General features: G+C 34.7%; 1 pseudogene; it reads left to right on the top strand.

Moving 5' to 3' along the window:
- Positions 1-3,153: 3,153 nt before the first annotated feature.
- LOC110110657 lies at positions 3,154-18,931 on the top strand (annotated as a pseudogene).
- Positions 18,932-20,139: the final 1,208 nt, after the last annotated feature.

Here is a 20,139-nt window from a genome sequence, read left to right as displayed (position 1 = left end):
TTAAGAGGCATCAAATTACACCTCATTAAGTACATTTAGGAATAATATTCTAATAAATATTCAAAATTTTAAACACTTAAGTGATCAAAACAACTAAAAAACTCAAATAGCAGAAACTAGCATCAAGATCGTAGCTTTCATCATTAAATAGAGCATTCGATAGAAAAATATTTTTAGTTGAAGGAGGGGATGAAACATTTGATTCACCAAGAACACTTGGGTCACTATTTAAAAGAATAACATGTGGATCATCTATCTCAAAATAAAGTGAATCAAAAGAATCACGATAATAAATTTATTAAACTTATTGATACTATTATAGGAAAATCACCACAACCTACTAATCTACATACATTGAAAGTTATGCCAAAGAAAATTTAATTTACTTTTGATAATTCTAACTTCAAAGAACTATAATATTCACATTAAGATTCCTTAGTCATCCAAGATGTAGTTGAGATATTTATTATCAAAATTGCAAAGAATTTTGTTAATACAGGTAATTCAGTGCATATTATATTACTAAATGCTTTCATGAATCTTAGACTAACCTTCATAAAGCTCCAACTGTATCTTCATATCATTCATACTTTTGGAGGGCACTACAAATATTTTTATCACACTCACTCTTCCAATCAACTTGAGGGAACCACCTTTATAATCAACTCTTCTAATCTAATTTATTGTATATATTTCGTTTAAAATTATATTATAATATATAGTGAAGCTCGATTAACTAGTTTTCTAACTATTGCATCTATACCCACTTAAAGATTAAGGCTTCGTTTGGGACGGTTTTCTTATTGCTTTTTGAAGCAGCTTTTTAGTTCAAAAATTTTAATTTTTGAACTAAAAAACTGCTTCAAGAAGCTGTAAGAAAGCTGTCTCAAACAATGTCTAAATTTCATATAGTTTAAGGGTATCAGAGAATAATAGGAGATTAGTTATTAGTTTACTCATACTACCTCCAAAGAATTTAATAAGAAGATCAAATCATTGAAGGAGCCCAAGAAAATGAGCTCCTCATCAAATTTCTATATGTACAAGGAGGTAACTATAGTTCTACATTTTTTAAATAAGTTTCTATTTAAATTATCATGTATCACAAGTAAGATATTAAAGAAGTATTTATTTTATAACTTATATTATATCTTATCTTTTCAACTAAAAAAGATCCCATGACCTAAGTGACAAATATGATCTCCAATCTAAACCTCTAAGAGGGTACATTATAAAAAATTCTCGATAGAAAGTTATTAATGGAGAGGATCTCATTAGAAATATTTCATGAGAGTACTTGGTTAATATGGTCTCCACTTTTATAAGTTATTAGTCACAAAAGATACATATTTTTTTTAAAATCATAGAAGACATAAGCCTTATAAAATGTATATTAAAAAAAAAACTCAAAAATCATAAGCTTTAGAGGATACGAATTATGTATAAAATCTTATAAGGCATATGTCTCAAAAAATATAGACTCTCCAAAAATCTCCAAATGTACAAGCCTCAGAATATAATGGATCTCTAAAAAATCTCAAAAGGCATAAACATTAAAAGGTATTTTTTTTTTAAATCCCATAAGACAAAAGCCTCAAAAGGCCTAGGTTGTCCAAAAAATCTCAAAAGACAGTTTTAGAAGGCACAAATTTATTTGCTTCTTCAACTATCTCAGCAGGTATATGTTTTAGAAAGTTTAGGCTTTTCCACTCAATTTAAAATGTTAGAAGACATAAATTTCAAAGGGTATAAATCTGAAACCTTGAGAGGGCATAAGCCTTCAAAGGTACATTTTTTATATTCATATAAAGATGTTAGAGATACAAGAAAAATTCATAAGCCTCAATAAGCATAAATTCTTTATATGTATGTTGTCCGGAGTCTGATATCATAGGATCTTACATTTACATGAAATAGTGTAAAATCACGTAATGAGTATAAAAGCTCAATAAATAATCAAAATCTTAGAACTTATATCAATGCAAGGTAAAAGAGAACAATATGATGTAAATCATATAAAGAAATATATGTATCAATATATATACATGTTATATATATTAATAATCAATCTATAACATATCATATCTCAATTAATTTTGTTTCATTCTTCCATCATAAACTTTAATTAATTAGTTAGTCGATTGATCTTTATCACTCAATCATATCGATTTAATCTTATCATACATTAGGTGTGAACCCTAATTTCATTCACTATAAAAAATAATTATAGCAAAGCTACCAAAAACCAAAATTACAACTCAATAATATGAAGGAATGATAGAAATTGAGCAACAACAAAAATTTAGCCATACTTGAAACAAATTCATGTACACAAATGTGAATAATTCACAACAAATTATAGATATTCAGTATAACAGACCAATCATCCTCTGGTTTCCATCCGGAATATCCAAGAAGAGGCGAGAAAGTAGTGATTTATTATCATCATCCTCAAAACCTTCAAACAACAGAATGGGCCAGAATGATGAGAGCAACCAAGAACTTAAAAGCAGACACCCAATAGTCCAGCAACATAAAAAGCCCTCTCAACAAAGTGTAACAAAAAAAAGACCTAAAGAAGAAAATTGATATCATCATATCCAGAAAGTATTCAATAATAATACAGTTAAATCCAAATAGGTGCCAACTTATCAAGTCATGAGATAAGTAGTTGTATAATTTTATAACCCCTCCACAATGATGTTTTATGATAGAGAGTTTTCTTAATAATGTCAAATCACATATTTAAGTTTCGAATCCAAGACCTATTAGCTACAGGAATACAAGAATATCGATGAACGGAGGTCGACCGACACAGATTCACGTGTGGGAAGAGCTGCAGGATGTGTGGCTTAGTGTCTCGTTCGCATGAGACGGGCGGAGACGGGACATGAGCAGTTACGTGTGGAGCAGCCAGAGGCGGGTTCGCTCGTGTGACACGAGCGAGTGAGGAAAGGGAGCCATTTGTGCATGGAGCCAACGTAGTTAGGTTCACTCGCGTGTGCAGAAGCCGGATAGTACAAGCTAAGGCAGGTTCTCTCATGTGTGCGGGAGTCGAACGGTACAAAGGTGGTGTTGGGTTGGACAACAACATAGGGGGGAGCACTGGTAACCTATACAGATCATTCTCCTGTGGTGTCGGAGCAGTCAAAGATGGAATTTGGGATCAAACAAGAGGTCATGCTTGATTGCTCGATTGCGGTAAGTGGGATGAGCAAATTCGTGCTAAATTGCTTTGAGGTATGCCTTTCCACTTTTGGTTGATTTAGCCACTTCGTGTGAGAACTTAAAGCTACAAGATAGCCTGACCACCTCATGCAGGAATCGGAGCCTCAAGATGTGTCTTCTGTTGGGGTCAATGGGTTGATTTTACTTTACTTTGTATGCACCCAATAAAATAGAAAAAAAATAATTTTCTTGCTTTTACTTTACAACAACTAAAATATTTCAAAATATATAGTTTACATTATATTTATTTTACACTAATTTATTTTCCATTGCTTTATTTTACGGCCAAGCCAATCAAACAGCCCCTACATTGAATCACTAATTTATTTTACGGCCAATCTCTACATCTCTTTGCCATTTGTCCTCTCAGCCTGGTATTGTTGCGGCTATACATTTTGAAAGTTTGTTTAACTTCCCAAAAACCTCTAAATGCTTATTCCTATAACGTCCCAGTTGGGGAATTGGTTCCCTAGCACCTTGAAATTTCATTAGTTGCCCCTTTCACTAATGAAGAGATTAAAGATGTGGTTTTTGTTGGCCAATCCTCCTCGGCCCCAAGTTCTGACGGGTTCACCTACGAGTTCTATAAACTGTCTTGGTATATTATAGGATTGTAGGTTTACAATATAGTTAAAAATTTCTTTTCCACAAGTCATCTTCCTAAAGAGGTAAAATCTACAGCCATTACTCTTATTCCCAAATGTTCACATGCCTCCATTATTGCTGATTTCAGGCTGATTTCCTTATATAATCTTTTTTATAACATTATGGCTAAGTTACTTACTAACATACTTAAGATGATATTGTCTACCATCATTCATGCAGCCAAGATGGTTTCATTCACAATAAATGTTATACTGATCACATCTTACTTGCATATGAGGTAATTAAGGAATTCAAATCCTCAATAAACTTGTTATGTGCTAAGTTCAACATTAATAGGATGAAGCAAAAAAGGCTTTCCAGAGAAGTTTATCAAATGGGTGAAAAGATGTATCTCAGATGTTTACTTCTCAGTTTGCTTGAATGGATCTCTTGAGGGTTTTTTAAAATCCTCTTATGATCTCCAGCATGGTTGCCCCCTCTCTCCTCTTATGTTCAATATTATTATGAATGGTCTCTCTTATAGCCTACACTCACCTTCTTCTTATGTTATGTTCAAAGGTTTAAATTTCAATAGGGTGTGTATTAACCACCTCCTATATGCGGATGACATACTAGTTTTTTATTATGCCTCCAATTACAGTCCTGCTATCTCGAAACATTCCCTTGACCTCTTCTCGGCAGCCTCAGGCCTTCATGTTAACCCAAACAAATGCTCCACCATTTTATCTAATAATTCTCCTAGTGCCATTGATTTCTTTGTTATTCTTGGCATTTCTCAATTAGAATCCACTCTCAAATATCTGGGTCTCCCCATCTCATTCAACCTTCTCGCTCTTTATGTCTAGAGGTTTCTGAAAATCATAGGCACCTATTTTTGGAATGTGATTATTCTTATATGGTGATTACTGCTCTCTTGCCGTGTTTGGACTCTTTCCTGCTTAGGCCGAACCTTCATCAAGTTTTTGAATTTTTGGATAGCATGCCACTGTTTAATGCCAATGAGAAGAATATATGTTTTCTTTCCCTTTGCTGTGCCATTTATTATATCTGGAGGGAAAGAAACAATAGACGCCCTGCCTTCATTCAAGCTACCATTAAAAATGTTATTTAGCTGGAAATGGAAGAACTATGTCAATCTCCAAGATAAATTCCCCTCTTATTTTCGGCTGATCTTCCTGGGATTTTCTGTGCTGATCTGCTCTTCTCGTGGCTTCGATTTGTGCTTGGACAACGATGTGTGTAGCCAACTGCATATCTCTCTTTCTCTTGGGTTGTCCTTTCGGGTACCCAATGTTATTTTGGTTGTTGGGCGCTATGTTCAGCTGGACGATCATTTTGGAGCTTTTAGATTTGATCCTCGTGCCAACCAATTCATATATGGCTGGCCCTGTGGCAATCTAGGCTCATTACTCCACCGCTGCTTCGTACTTCGGATATAACATATATGCCAGTGCATTTTCCATTTATGATGAAGCTTATTTAAGATCAAGATGTTGTTGGAATATTCACATTCATTGAATTTGTTTATTTACTAGCACTATTGAAGTTTTGATTGACTCATATACAGAAGAAAGCAAGGAGTGCAGGAAGTATCATACTCCAGGTACTTGTTACAAAATTGAATTCAAGTCGCCATGTCTGAGAGATTGAATCAGTCTGCCACATAAGCCAAGCCGCAGAAGGAAGCAATAACAAGAAAATTGGCACTTGTGATGGAATTGCAGTTTCATTTTTGTATTCCTTTACTTGTTTTTCTTAAGCAAGCTATTATGGTGAACAGATACTTAACTGAGGTATTTAAGAGTTATTTTCTACTTTGGAGATTTATTTAGTATCCCTAAAAGGAAAAAAAAAACAATACAAAGTTTATACAAGTTTCCAAGACCAATCTGCAATAACTCTTAAATACAGAGTACCGAATCCTTCCTCACAAAATGCAACAAAGCTAATTTTAATTTAGGATCATCATAAACTAGAATTATTACTATTTTTTTATTAAATAAATATTTAATAAATTAAACTATTAAATGAAAATTATATTTAATAAATAATTTAATTAAAAAATGACGAAAATACCCCATAATTGAATATCGTTAACCCTAAAATTTGATTTTAGGACAAAAAATGTCTATTTTTAAGGAGTTGATGGACCAAATTGGTCCTTCAAAAGAGTTGGGGACCATTTTAGTCCCTCACAAAGAGTTGAGGGACTATTTTGGTCATTTTCTCTATTATCACATGTTTACTTAGTTATGGATGAAGTTGAGATCTCTTTGATTTGCATTTACATACTTTCTTATCATAACTCAAATTTGATGATGCCATTTCTTTTATAGAAAGACCCTATGATAGCGATTAATAGAAACATAATAATTGTGGACCATACTCTTTGATGCATGATTTCCATTGCTTTCACTATCTTACATTGATGACTCTTTGATATCTTCACACTACGTGGGTTAATATCTATAGATATGAGTAGAATTCTAGGCTTTCACACTCTAGCCCCTAGGTTGGGTCCCACTTGAAACATAGAATTCACCTAGTATGTGATTCTAGTGGTGGCGGTGACTGACCATAATGAGCTCATCACACTGGACATAGACTTGTGACTTAGACGCATATCTTATTAGCCTCTAGCCTTTGCTAAATCCCAGCATGTTAGGCCCTCTTTGTAACTCTACTTATAGTCTGGGATTTACATCCCATGATATACAGCCTTGCCATAGGCTCAGCACGCACATAGGCATTTTCTTCATTTAGTCAGATTAAAATGTGTCCATCTTCTCTTTCACATGTGACTAGGTGAATTGATTGCATTTCTGACTCGGACAGGATGTAAGTCCAGGTTGTTGTTTTCTCCACCTTATTGATAAGCTTGTTGGGCCTTCTTGAGCACACATGATCAAGTTGTAATTCTCACTTTTGATATCTTCTCTACCACATTGAGAAGATGACTAAGCTTACTTGAATTCACATTATCAAGCTATAAGTCCCATCCACTATATCTTTCTATCATTTCACATCATTCTGAACTCTTTTGTCTCTTCTACTACATTAAGGGAATCCTTAGGGTTTATATAAGTCTTTTGATGTCTACCACATTGAGAACGCATCTAGGTCTATTGGTTGCCATATCCTGAACTCAAATATCAACAAAACCACTAATTTGATGTGCTCTTGATGGCTCAAGAACAGAAGAACACTTTTTGAGTAGGTGTAAACTCCAACAAGACAAGAGAGGGCAAGAAGAAAACTGAAATTTCATTCGATAAAAAATAATTATAGTGGAATTTAGAACTATTTATAGACTTTTTCTAGATAAACTGAATTGGTTGGTTCATTTATCGAACCAATTAGTCTAAAACTAAATACAAATATAGAAAAGAACTATTTATTAATACATTGGGCTGCTTAAAATGAAATAGGTGGTTTAAATAATGCTAAACATAACTCCAAGAATCCCTTGAAATTGGTGCCATCCTTGGGGCATTATGTTCGATGGTAAACCTTAATTTCCATATCATTTTCTTTAACTTGTTCTTTCAAGCGTTTAGTCCAATCTGTACATTATTCCTGCATAGTGCTTATATCCAGTCGAATATGTTGTTGCTTAACAGGATCTCGCAAGGTAGGTGGGTAGGACCCCTTGAGAGCTAGGCATTGGTGCATTGAGCAAGGCATTTGAATATTAGCTCATCACTTTTTCCATTGAGTCATTGGAATATATAAAATGTTAAATGATTCGATTAAGGCAGGTTATAATAATCCTACCATAATTCAAGCTAAGTCAACTAAATGCATATCAAATAATTAAAGAGAATATTTATAAATTAGGATACTAACCAAATGATTACAATTAATGCATTATTTCCTTACACAATATTTATTGCTTGTTGGTTTTTTAATTCTTGGAGTGTGATGCAAGATTAACTAATAACTTTCAAGAGGAATATCTCCTTCTATCGATGTAAGGCTTGGACATTTCTTAATTTTGTGAATGTTTCGTTAGCCTCTTTTCTTATAACATGTGTTCTTGGTTTTAATCAAATATTATAAAATCCAAATTTTCTATTGTGTAAATTCAATTTGAATTATTTTATTATGCTATCATTTTGTTCCTATGTTTTTTTTTTATTTTTGTGTTCAGTAATTTATTTTTTGGCATGAATTTCTTATATTCTTAGTTCATATTAAAATAAGATGAGTTATTGCTTTAATTAGTGCATGTGAATTACTTCCCGAATTATATATTACATATATGCCATGACCTTGTTGCCTGAGGAATCTTGACCCTAAGACATACTATATTAAATTAATATCAGAGCTTATAGTTGCAATTTCATGTCAACTAAAAATAGAATATTTAAATTGGTTTGATCAAATAAATAAATGTTACAATTTAAATGGAATAAGGTATTTGTTATTTCAGACAAATACAATGTAACTAACATGAGGTTCAAAATTGCATTCCTACATTTAATAGGAGGTATAGCGCCTTGGGGAATTCTTTAGAGTGAATCAATAATTTAGAGGTCTTCTTTGAGTGTTATTATTTGCTTGATTCTAAAAAAGTTGAAGTTGCTAAAACAAAATTTCTAGGATGTGCTCGGTTATTTTTTTGAGTTACAATTGAAATAAAATTAACATGCTTAGCATGAGACATAAACATAAGAGTAATATATTGATTAGTTGCATAATCAAGTTAAGAGCTATAAATAAAATAATATGTGAGTTTTCCAAGTCTTATAGCCCTATATGATTTGTCTCTAGGTCCTTTTTGTTAACACTATTTGTTTCATTGAAAGTCTTATACGAGAGTTTCAAAATGAACTAAGCTACAATTCATTAAAAATATTATAGAAGTTTTATCTAGATATTTAAATGTTAGAGCATATTATAATCTTTCGTTTGGGAGATTATTGACTTGGAATCATATATGGTTGAATTTGATCTCATTGAAGAGATTAGTGTTCATGAATATTCTTTGGAGGACGTAGTAGATGTTGAATATGAGTGTGCATCACCTATAATAGATGATGTTCATAAACCTGAAAACAAAATTAATATTATTCTTGAATAGAATTAATATTGGTGTTTGAAAACAAAATTGAACAGTCTGAAGTTGCAACTCTTGATTTTTTTTTTAAAGTTGCAACTCTTGATGAATTATCGATTGATATTATTCTTATGATAAATGATTAGATTGAGTAATTTTGTTTTTGGTTCTTAGTATAATAGTAGAAAATTTGAAAAAATGTATCTTATAGGAGAGCTAAGTTATGTCAATATTTTAGGGAATTTGTTAATGAAGAATAAAATGGAAATTTTTTGGTTTATTCTCATTGGAAATATTATACCAAGCAATGATATATTTGACTTCATTAGTTGGTTTATTCTATCTTATAGCTTGGAATATGTAGTGATTTTTTCCTAACAATAAGCTAGTTTATATAGTTTAATATAGGATCTATTAGTTTGGTTCAAGCATAATCTCATGTTCAAAGTTCACAACTTATATTTCAATTCATGTGTTATGCTATAGATATTGTATGACTGCATTTGAGAAGATCGGGTATGTTGAGTTCTTGTTGCAGCTTAGTTTTTTTTTTTTTTTTGGGTCCAGTGCTTTTATGTGTATGCTATTCATTTGTTTTTATTTATTTATTTTTTTTGGGACATTTAGGTCAATTAAGGCAGACTCACACATATATCGCATACGCAAGACTCAAACCCAAGACCTCTTAATTGGTAGCTTAAGCTCCCAACCAACAAATCAAGGTGAGTTGTGTTTCTGGTTCTGTTTATTGTTGGTTTCCTTCTCCTACGGGTACTATTGCACCACCCAATCGGTATTAGTGTAGCTTTTTCGTTACATGCTGGTGTTATTGCTGCTTCAACGGGCTGGTTGTTGGGTATTTTACTATTATTCAGAGATAGTTAACTTGCTATATATTTCCGGGCTTTTGTTCATGAAAAGAATAGCTTATGCAGATAATTTAATTCCCATTACCATAGTTTTTGAAAAGATAAAAAATTGAACTTATCGTTTAGTAGGAATTAAATTGGCTGATCTTATGCCAATCCTAGCTAATAGCAAAACAGTTAAAAGTTTATATATAGAGAATTTGAGCCATATTATTGAGAGCAAGTTTTGATTAAATAATTTTTTTTTTCCACTTATCAATCTTGAGTGTGCAAGTTAGATGTATGATTTCTTCAAGTACAGTAAAAGTACGTTTACCTAATGCTGGTTGTATTGACGTGAGATTTGAATTTCTTGAATGATTTCTTGAATTGATTTCTTCCATTTATCTTGATTGGCTTGTTAATGTTTTTTATTCTGTTCAAATATGATACAATTGAGATTCTAATTGTTGTCATTAAAATAAATTTGCTTGTTGATTTTCTTCGATTAATTCGATCAATTTATTGTAGCTTGAATTTTAATTTTCATATTTTTTTAGTTTGCACCTAATGAAACTAATTTTTTTTGCATTTAGTGATTTAGATATGTGACTCTTAAATTCCTTTGCATGATCTATAGGCATTATATTATTTTTATTGTTTTAAGAAACTCTAATCCTTAAGTGTCTAGCATCAATGAGGCTATAGTTAAACTACATTGATGCATATATGAAGCACTTCAGTTGTTGTATGCATTATTTGAAACTTCTATAGTAGGTGCATGTTTTATGGTATTTAAGCTAAAGCTCCCAAATATCTTTTGACAAGTGGTCTTTGTTATTCTTGTTGGAGCTTATTTTGTATAACTTCTCACAAATATTCATATGATTATTTTCTTCATCTTTTTTTTTTTTCCCTTTTTCTTTCTTTCTCGTCCTTGGTAAAATTTCTCTAGAAATATTGTATATGATATTACATAGAGTACTACTCTTCAGGTTGCAGAGCCTGCTGATTTCTATAATGTGAATGTTTTCGTGGAAGGAATATTGAGTTTGTTAGAGAAGTGCCACTTTCTTTTTTTCCTCTTTCCGTTTCTTTGTTCTTCGCTGGTAATATTTTTTGTATGACTTTGATTCATGTGTTGTTAATATAATGTTATTCAGGTGTCTGAGCCTTTAAGGGCAATTGATAATGGGCTACATTAGAGAATACTCGACATCTTGCCCAACGCTATGATAAAATGCGTCAAGAAGCTGAAGCTCAGGTATTATTAGTGTTGCGGGCTAGAAAATACGCGGCGATAGAGATTTAATTCTGCGTCTTAACGTTGTACGGATAACTAGCTCACACACAGAGAAAGCAAGATTTTTTACGTGGAAAACCCTTAGAAAGGGAAAAAACCACGGGGCCTAGCCCAGTTGAAAAATAATTCCACTAGAATTTTAGTCGGTTACAAAGGACTGAATCACCTCAAAGGGCGATCAGATTACAACTAGTAACTGCTCGATTGGAGTCAGGTGTTAGACCCGGTGTCACTTGGAAGTTCGGGTGTTGATAATATGGCCTTGAGCAGAACGTCGGGCCTTCAGCAGGACGTCGGGCATTGAGCAGAACGTCGGGTCTTCAACAGGAGGTCGGGTCTGAACGTCGGGCCTTAAGCAGGACGTCGAGTCTTCAACAGGACGTCGGGTCTGAACGCCTTAAGGCGGTGGTGCAATGAAACTCCGGCGGTGTCGAGCCGTTCGATTCGAGTATAAGCTCGTCAAAATTGGAGTTCTTTTGGTAACTCAAATTGGGGTTTGAACCTTCCAACAGCGCTTCGGGTCTATGATTTGGACTCATTTGGGCTCGGATTGGGTCGAACTTGGTGTCGTTGGGTTCGTATTTCCGAGACGCTCAGTTTGACTATAAGTTTGCTGAAATTGGAATTGAGATGGTCTCTGAATTAATTTTAGAAGTTTCCAACTCAATTTTACATTGAGATTCGTGCCCGATCAAGATAATTTTTTGATGATGTATCAATTAGTTATTACTTGCTTGGTCTACATGATTAAATTTTTTTGGGTCCCTCTTGAATTTGAAAGGCACTAATGTTAGCATAGATTTGTTGGATGCCAGTAACTGATATCTAGGTTGGACTCTGGTTTATATCGTTTGTGATCTCATTTGTGCCTATATAAATTTTTTCTAAAAAATGTTGTTGTACTAGTTATCAAGTGTAGATGGATGTATTTGTATATGCTGATATGGTTGTATTAATATCCAATTTTTTTGTAGATATATTGTTATTATTAAATAAGAGTTAAAGTGGCTGACAATCCTTGCCTGGTGTGATAAATTCTGCTTTGTTTGGAAATGTGGAATTTTCCTATGGTGTATTTGATGTGCCCTTCATGGAATATTGGTGTTATACGGGTCATCTTATTTTTGCACGCCCAGTTATGGTGTAATCCAATGTCATGAATTTTGAGTTGTCAAATATGTTTGAATATTCTCAGACTATTGAAGACTCTAGACGGCAGCAGAAAGTTAGGGAAGCCCCTGGCAATGTTGATAGTAGCTTAAAGCTTGAAGCCGTTGAATTCAAGCTTCAAGAGTTGAAATCATACATGTCAATCCTTGGCAAGGAAGCTGCTGTTGAAGCGCAACAACAAAGATTGTCTTTGCAGCGGCTTATCGCAATGGTATGATCTGGAAAAAAGGAAGATAAAATTTACCATTGTTATTCACCTTCATAATAAAGATTGAATCAGAGAGAACATTCCACCAAGGAGTTTTGCAAATTCTTGACCAATTGAATTGAGAGGTAATTTGGTAATTTTTTTTTCTTTGATAATGTTAGGATCCCATTGCTTAGTAAATTGAATTTGAATTTGCTAAAATAACTGCATTTTTGGTTAAATTATGAGCCCATTGCCTTATTGAATTGATTTTTTTAGAAAATGCATATATCTGTGTTGACCCTGATTTTAGCTTGCTTTCTCTCGAGCGCTCTTGATCGACTTAATGGAGCCTCGTCGAGCCCAATTTGGGTTCGAATCAATCTGATTTGAGTCAAATTAGACTTGTCGAAATTTAATTAAGCTCGATCGAGCCTTTGACCTTCGTCGAGCCCAATTTGAGTCGAACCAATGTCGATTTGGATTCAATTTCATCAAATTAATGTGGTCGAGCCGGATTGAACCCAAATTGACTTGAATCGAATCAAATAGAGTTTGTTCTAGGCTTGAATGTGATCCAAATTAGCCCTATTAATGTTAGGATCTATCTCATTAGCTTTCAAATGAGTTTAAATCAGTTTCTAAATCAAGATATTTGATCTAACAACTAGAATCGAGCATGCAGTTGACCTGAGCCTTCGCGGGATATCCGCGATCTTCAGTGGCGTAGCAGAGATCTGGATCAGTCAACATGCCTTATTCGGGCATTTTGAAAGTTGAAGCGAGACGATGCAAATAGGCGGGCTTCCTCGTTCGACAGGGCCATTCATTTTACTCTAGCGAAGGCTCCCAGGCGAGGAGAATTCTAGTCGGACCTCTCGACTCCAGCTTGGGGATTTGGCATGCTCCAGACTTGCGAACTCCCTCTCTCGCCCTCTCTCTCGTTTTCTCTGGGTTTGCCAGGCACCCCCCTCTCTCCGTCTCTTCTCTGTTCGCACAAGCAAGAGAAGTCGAAGCCTCTCTCTCGTGTGGAGAACGTCCGACGCCATCCAGCCCTAGCCGACGACCCCTTCTCCTTTGGCAATGTAATTTCTTCTTCTTCTTTTTCACTTTCTCCATCTTACTTCTCTTCTTTTTCTTCTTCTTCTTTCCTTCACCTCCATTCCCTTTTTTTTTCTTCATGGTATAAAAAGCTATATCAATAATGTTTGTTTTTTCAAGTGGTTGATTCATGTGTAAACAAAGTAGACGATTCATGTGTAAACTTTATGTGTTGATATAGATTGTTTAGGAAGACATAATTGTTATATGATATTTATATTTGTCTATGATTCATGTTATGAGATTCAAAGTTTTATGCATAGGTTGTGAAAACTATGGGAATCCATGATCATTCTTTACTTAAAAAAAAGATGCATGTAAAGTGTTTGATTAAATGCTTTAAGGAGATCAATTTTTTAGTCTCATCTATGTAAAATCCCAATGCCAAATATATATGCGTAGGTATGCATATATGTATTTGAATAGCTATTTCCTCTCATCATTTTTATTTTTTCTTCATATATATACTTCTTTAATATATATATATATATATATATATGACAGAGAAATATAAGTTTCTACACATTTCGTACATAAATCATATGATTCCAACAATACAAATCTTGCTATAGAGCACATACACATTCCGCCACAATTATCTAATCATATATAAAACAAATAATAATAATAATAAGGAACAAGACATCCAAAATGAAGATTATGCAAATATCATGAGCCAACCTCCACATTCCAAGCAAGGGAACATCATACCTTCAAAGGATATCGTATTCATTTACACATGAATCAACCACTTGAAGAAACAAACATTAATGATATAGCTTCTTATACCATGAAGAAAAAAAAAGGGAATGGAGGTGAAGGAAAGAAGAAGAAGAAAAAGAAGAGAAGTAAGAAGGAGAAAGTGAAAAAGAAGAAGAAGAAATTTCGTTGCCAAATGAGAAGGGGTCGTCGGCTAGGGCTGGATGGCGTCGAACGTTCTCCACGTGAAAGAGAGAGGCTTCAGCTCCTCTTGCTTGTTCGAACAGAGGAGATGGAGAGAGGGGGGTGCTCGGGTGCCTGGCGAACCCAGAGAAAACGAGAGAGAGGGCGGGAGAGGGAGTTCAAAAGTCTGGAGAGTGCCAAATCCCAAAGCTAGAGTCGAGAGGTCCGAATAGAATTCTCCTCGCCTGGGAGCCTTCGTTGGAGTAAAATGAATGCCCCTGCCGAAAGAGGAAGCCCGCTTATTCACATCGTCTCGCTTCAGCTTTCAAAATGCTCGAATAAGGCATGTTCACTGCTACGTCGTTGAAGATCGCGGATATCCAGCGAAGCGCTCAGGTCAACTGCATGCTCGATTCTAGTCGTTAGATCAAATATCTTAATTTAGAAACTGATTTAAACTCATTAGAAAGCTAATGGGACATATCTTAACATTAATAGGGCTGATTTAGATCACATTCAAGTCTAGATCAAACTCCATTTGATTCAATTCAAGTTGATTCAGGTTCAATTCGGCTCGACCACATTAATTTGATGAAATTGAATCCAAATCGACATTTGTTTGACTCAAATTAGGCTCGACGAAGGTCAAAGGCTCGATCGAGCTTAATTAAATTTCGACAAGTCTAATTTGACTCAAATCAAGTTGATTCAAACCCAAAGTGGGCTCGACGAGGCTCCATTAAGTCGATCAAGAGCGCTCGAGGGAAAGCATGCTAAAATCGGGGTCAACAAACGGAACCCCAATAGGTGCGGCGAATAACAAGTGAACTACACGTGCTGACGTTGACCTCCCTAACTCTAAAGAGATGCAACCAAACAACAAGTCAAGAGACTTAACAAACATCTAATTATCATAAAACAACCAAATAATCATGCAATGCAACAATCATTCCATAATCATACAACCATACAAAGATGGTGGGACACAAATGGAGAAAGGATCCAAACACCTATCCAATCGAACCGAAGAAGCAAAGGCAATAGTCAAAAGAGAACCCAACCACCACCCTACGCACACGTTTGCAATGGTGGGGAGAGGAGGAAAAGGTAACTCAACGATCACCCGACACAAAAGCCCGCAGTGATACAAAGAGGAAGTTGGAAAACTCAACACATGCCAAGCACCTGAGCACCCCCTCTACGTCTCTTCTCTGTTCGCACAAGCAAGAAAAGCCGAAACCTCTCTCTCGCTTGGAGAACGTCCGACGCCATCCAGCCCTATGCCCAAACTCATCTGAGAGGATAATATAGCATCTTTAATCAAGAGTTTTCTTAGGCCGATGTCTAAGATGTAATTAACTACAGGGGCTTGCGCCCGTGGGAAACCGATCCCCACGTCAAATAAACCCCATTCAAGCTAATGTATTGAATGGAGGAAATCTCGTGACTCTTGGGTTATACATATTATTAACCATCGAGGTGTGTAGGCGAAAGTCTCTATCCTCCATGGTTAATCGTATGTATAATCTCATATGCCCTCTCATTGGCCTGCTTGTGTATAGTGTAAAGGCCTACAACCATTTTTCCCTTTGTGATAGTGTGATCGTACACTTTACATTCTGATCCCGCTAAGCAGAATTCTTTCAGAGACTCACAATCTGCAATTTCTTGGGACTAGCTTTTCTATAGACTCATTGTATCATTGTCACTATAACAGATAGTATTAGAGAACCAACGAATTGAAGCATCTCCAGTTCCGACTCGACAAGCTAATGACTTATTTAACTCAAGTTTTCCAAATGGATCCACTGATTCCTTGGAATACTTTATAGCAGAAGTAATTCTATTTAGACTTTCGACTCTGCAATTCTCTTGTACAAATTTGTCCCGCAAGATAATTTCTTAAGCATTTTATTTGTTAATTTTTTTCAAAGTACAAATTATGGATTCACATATTGATGTTGTAATCGATCTGTGAGAGGCCTGGAGGAAGAAATCGCAAGCAATGGAACAGGGAAATACCGAGCTAATATGCTCCAGATTTTGTATATTGATAAAGATGAAAAACTGTTTACTGTTTTCCAGTCGTTTGCTATATGTAATAACATCCTTTCTACTAAGTGGTTAATACTATAAAAGAAATTGCAGAATTAAAACAAACTAGTGTAGCAGCTAACGAAAATGGTATAGGAGGTAGTGGAGAGCGTATATGGTGTCTCGCGGGTCTAACATAGTACATCACATATGGCTGAAACAGATGTTGAACTCAGCTTGTCAGTGGGTGACTATGTTGTAGTACGGAAGGTATTATATCCTCATGGAGGGTCATTTATGTGCCATTTTAATCCTGATTTATCTGCAAAGTTTTCCCTCAAAATGGAATCTTGAATTCTCCCTCTGTTGAAGTTATATTATTATTCTTTTTTTAAGCCTTTAAGCTAGGAATTTTTACCAGTCGATTAAATATAGTGTTCTAGTCAAAACTTACAACTTTCAATTTATAAACACTGATTCTGATATGCCTGTAAATGTGTCGTTCTGGGATTGGTGTGGGATCGAGCTAGTTTTGCTTAGAAAATATTTGGAATGAGTAAATCCCGACTAGGCTTTGTGGAAAAACAGTGTAAAATGGTTCCTCATTCAAGAACTGAGTTCCAACCCAAAGGAAAGGTGCAATCTCAAATGGTTTGGACCGTCATGTTACACTCATCAACAATTTTTTTGAGATGATAATGGAAAGGATTAAGTTAATGGCGCTGACTATGAAATCAATGGGAATTATCTGAAAATGCATGGTTTGAATGGTACCATTGTAATTATTTTCGGGATGAATGATAGTAAGGTGGTAGGTGACAGATGACCAAAGCCATAATGGATGATTTTTGGCGATGGGTTTGGTGGATTGGAAGGGAGGCGAAGATGGAAACTATGATAGATTCATTGGTTGTCTAATATTTTAAAGGATTGGGGGGTGAGAGCCTGAGAGGACGTTATGGTGGATGGATTCCTCCTGTTGGAGGTTTGGGATTGGTCAGTTGTGGCTAGGTAATTGTAAAGGAGGATGAGAGATTTTGTAGGTTGTATTTAGTTAGATTTTATAATATAGATATAATGGGTCATATTTATTTTGTATGTGTAGATACAGTATTTAGATTGGTTTTAATTGGTTCAGACGACCTCAATTTGAATCCAGTCCAGATTTTTGATGGATTACATTCATGATTTTTGATGGATTACATTCATGATCTAATTAGATTGGTCAGTTGTGGTCAATAAGTAACTCAGATTTTTGATGGATTACATTCATGATCTAATTAGATCCTGCCAAAGCTGAACTCATTTATTGGCGTAATATTTTACAGCAAGGACCTGTTCTCATATAGCAAGGAATTTTTTAAACATGTTCATGTGGAAGGGTGACTTAATGGAGTTTTGGATGTTTTCGTTAGAGCTAATCAAGAAATATATTTGAAAGGGTTGTTTGATTTAATGTTATACTGATAGGAGTGTCATCTGATAATATTATTACAGAGATAATAGTGTTATCTTTTAAGTGCAGTGACGTATTTGATTGAATGTTATCTTAAATAATGCAATGTTTCATAAAAAAACTAAATGGTGATTATGTCCTTCAATTTTGTCATTTATTTGGCCATCTAATAACCCAATATCAAGATGTCAACAGATTTGATGAAAAGAACTGGAGTATGCTTAAAGAAATTGTTATTTAACAATATCATCAAATCAAACAGTTGATATTAACATTACGTAATCGATTGGTAAACCCCTAATAGCTAAAAGGAAACTATCCATTTTTAACCCTTAAATGGTCCAAGCCGTGCTTCTCTACTGCAGGGAACCATTCTGCTTTTATGACATTTGATGGTAATAAATACATCAGAAAGGCCCTTTTTTTTTTCTTTTGAGAAATGGCCTGCTGTCTATTTAGCATGCTAATGCAAAATGTTACGTGTTAAATTCTTCTACCAAGAGACGTGGTTTGCATAATTGCGCATGCAATGTTAAACACTATACTTATTTTAGGGGTTTTTTTATTTTTTGGAACGAGGTATCCACCCGTTGCCACCTCCGAAAGGGCGCTTGGCGGCATGACTAATCCTCGGCTGACCTAGAAGAGGCACTCACCCCAAAAATCTTCTGGCCCATAGTTGATTGGGATCCACTTAAGAGGTGTTGCAGCTCGAGGAAAATCGAGCATGGGTTGTGGGAGGTTTCCAACAATATTCGCCCACCAACCAAGCTAAGCAACGGTGGGTATTTTAGGGTTTTCTCCTGGCAGCACTTCAAGTCATTTAAAATGTTTTATGATTCAGCATTTTGGACTGTTGTTGAAGTGACAATGGGATATTGGGATCCTACAGGTTTCCGGAAATGGATGGGCAGAGGAAAAGCGGCTTGGTTTCCCTATGGCTATATTGAAAGAAGGGATAATGTTAAGGCTAGTAAAATTGCTGAAGCTTTTTAGAAGTTGTGTATCTTTTGGTGTTGGAAATGAAACCTTGTTCTGTAGCTTGTGTGAGATTCGTTTTACCATCCACCCTACTGATCCAGGAAAACTTGAGACGGCTTAATTTTGTCTTTTTAAGTTTCAAAACGGCTTTTTTTTTTTTTTTTTTTGCTTTTGTTTGTATGTGTCACTTTTGCAAAAATAATTTTTAAAGAATTGTATTTTTGTACTGTTTTCAAAAGCTTTCTATATTAACTTCTTTGTTAGACAATTCAGTTCTTTCAAATAAAAGTTTCAAAACTATCTTTTAGGAATGGTACATAATAACCAAACGAAACCTTAACCGGCCATGGCTGTTTGTTTTGTTCACGTCTTTTTTCTCTTTAATTTTTCTCATTCCACAATGGAAGCTTTAAGCTGTAGAATTTCGTGATGATCTATTATGCATGAATCTATCATTTGTGTGCTTAGAGGTGTAAACAAGGTGAATTTGAGCGAACACACACACGAAGGTATGCACACACATGCGCCTCGTCCATGAACATTGCTTCAGTACTTCTAACCTGAACCCAATTGTAAGTAGCATAGTGAAATTAGGTTAATTGGTGAGAGTAATAAGCCTAGTATGTTGTATGTTTATAAATACCGCAATTTGGAGAGGATAGGACATGAAAATTGATATATAAATTCCCCTTTCCTTATATTGCTTCTCTTTGTTTTTTATTTTGGGAGTGTTGAGCAGCTTCGGTTTGGCTAATTTAGGGTTTTATTGCATAACTGCAAAGCCCGATTAGCCCATGCTCTAAAATATTAAAAGAAAGTGGAGGCTAAGGATTTATTTAGGGGTGTCAAAATGGATCAATGGATAAATTTTGGGTCCGTCCCAAAATTTACTTGACTTGAATCCAGTCAACTTGAAACTGATCTATTTAATAAACAAGTAAAAAATACATACTCGAACCCGACCCGCTAACAACCCGAATGACCTGAATTTAGTTTGATAACCCGTTTTGATTTTAAAATAAAATTATAAATTTTTAAAAATAGATTTTAGATTAGTTAATAAAAAATATGACAATTATATCAACAAATAAAAAATTTTAAGAAAAAAAATAATGTAAACGGATCAAAATCAAGTTTGTGGGTCAATCCAAATCCGGTCCATTTAATAATCAGGTCGGAATTTTGGACCCAAACTTGATTTGTTTTTTAAATGGTCAACCTAAATCTAGATTTTTTGAGTCGGGTCATTTTTTTACACCCCTAAATCTATTTGGGACAGTTTTT

Source organism: Dendrobium catenatum, unplaced genomic scaffold, assembly GCF_001605985.2.
Source record: "Dendrobium catenatum unplaced genomic scaffold, ASM160598v2 fragScaff_scaffold_1639, whole genome shotgun sequence".
Taxonomy (NCBI): Eukaryota; Viridiplantae; Streptophyta; class Magnoliopsida; order Asparagales; family Orchidaceae; genus Dendrobium; species Dendrobium catenatum.
This window is presented reverse-complemented; position numbering and strand designations above follow the sequence as displayed.